This window comes from Suncus etruscus, chromosome 3, assembly GCF_024139225.1.
Source record: "Suncus etruscus isolate mSunEtr1 chromosome 3, mSunEtr1.pri.cur, whole genome shotgun sequence".
In the NCBI taxonomy this organism is placed as follows: domain Eukaryota; kingdom Metazoa; phylum Chordata; class Mammalia; order Eulipotyphla; family Soricidae; genus Suncus; species Suncus etruscus.
Window position 1 is genome coordinate 29,035,589 of NC_064850.1, and position 1,807 is coordinate 29,037,395.

Consider the following 1,807-nt stretch of genomic DNA (forward strand, 5'->3'; position numbering starts at 1 on the left):
TTGATGACTCTTATCACCATCCATTATCTTTGCCCAGGGCTTAATATTTCAGTATTTGGCAGTTTGCTAAATCTATCCCCTTTTGTTAACCTCATGTACAGCTTGAGTTGTAGCTCTCAAGTGTGGACACATGAACCACTGTTAGTACTTCAGATTTTATTTTTTTACTGTTAGTTCTTCTAATTGACTTCCCATTTCCAGATTTAAGTTCCTACTTAATTTCTAGTCATGACACACAAAACTACTTTTAAATTGCAACAAGTAATTCTATTATTCCTTTATATTATTTTATTTTTTATTTATTTTTAATTTTTATTGTGGCCAAAGTGAGTTACAATATTCCATTATTTTAAATCACTAACAACATAAACAATCCAAAAGTGTCTTGACTACCAATAAAAATGCTTATATCTGCTATAGACTGAATCATTTCTTGTCAAAATTACCATGTTGAAGTTTTAAACTCCAATCTAATAACTTTGAGAAATTTCAACTATGGATGCAATGAAGTTGTACTTAGATCATTCCAGGGAATGATCCCATAATTCTATGATGGTATTAATTGCCATAAAGAAAAGAAAAATCAGTCAGCTTGCTTGTTTATCCCCCATCTGCAAAGTGAAGAGTTATAACGAAGAAAGACCCAGCAGGCAGACGGTCCTTGAAGAACCAAAGTAAGATTTCTTAATTTTTAACTCCCCAGGGTCCTCTACTCTGATGAATGTTTGTTTAGCTAACTAAGCTATGATAATTGTGGCAATGTGAACTGACTGATTAAATTTGATTAAAACTTATTTAAGCACATAGTTTGTTTAAGATTAATTGTGAACTCTATTCTAATACTAAATGTCATTAAGATCAGCACTTCTTTATTTACTTGCATCCAAGCTTCCCCCAGGTAATTTCTTCCATATATGTTTTCTCACCTTATTATTGAAAGGAATGAAGTATATTCTAAGTGTTAATATATATAATATATTATATATATATATATACATTAACCCTCCTTTTCTTGGTGGGCATTGGGAATACAGTCCTGATGCCCCAATATGTCTAGTGGCAGAGAGCAAGTGCTCCATGTCCCTTGGTGTCACTGTCATGTCTTCGGTTCCGGTGGTTTTCAATCCATGGGTTCTATCCTCAAGCGCTGGGACACAACATACTGCCAGGGAGCAGAGAGAAGCAGAGGTTTAGATTCACTTTTAGGTGACTATGAATAATAAAAACAAAACAAAATAAAATAAAATAAAAAGAAAAGCATATAGAAGCCTAAATGTCTACTTCTAAAAAGTTCCTAAAGACAATTATTTAATTCTAATATTAAAAATCTAATCATCTCATGAACATCCTCAAATTTCCTTTGGGAGCCTGTTAGTGTATTTATTTTATTAAAAAAAAAACACCACAAAAACCAGAAGGAGTTCAATAGTTGTACCTTGCATGCTATCTCAGAGCAATCCTACAGCTCTATAAATCTTGAAATGACAACATTAAACTCACAGATGGAAGGCAATATTACCCAAGTTTCTGATCTCAGAGCACAGTTATCTGGAAATAATATGTCCAGTCACCTTAAAAAAGAAAATAAGGTGCCGCCAGAGCGTTGGCACAAAGCTGTAAGGCGTCTGCCTTGCTGGTGCTAGCCTAGGGAGGACCTCAGTTCGATCCCCTGACCTCCTATATGGTCCCCCAAGCCAGAAGTAATTTCTAGCGCTTAGCCAGGAGTAAACCCTGAGCATCACCGGGTGTGCCCCCTCACAAAAAAAGAAAAGAAACTATGAAAAATGAGTATAACTTAGCCTCCAGA

General features: G+C 34.9%; 1 non-coding gene across 1 annotated transcript; it reads left to right on the plus strand.

The window, feature by feature from the left end:
• The first annotated feature begins 1,002 nt into the window (after nt 1–1,002).
• LOC126004991 (small nucleolar RNA SNORA57) lies at nt 1,003–1,158 on the plus strand. Its single transcript, XR_007494179.1, has one exon. It is a non-coding gene; the product is annotated as a small nucleolar RNA SNORA57 (small nucleolar RNA).
• Nucleotides 1,159–1,807: the final 649 nt, after the last annotated feature.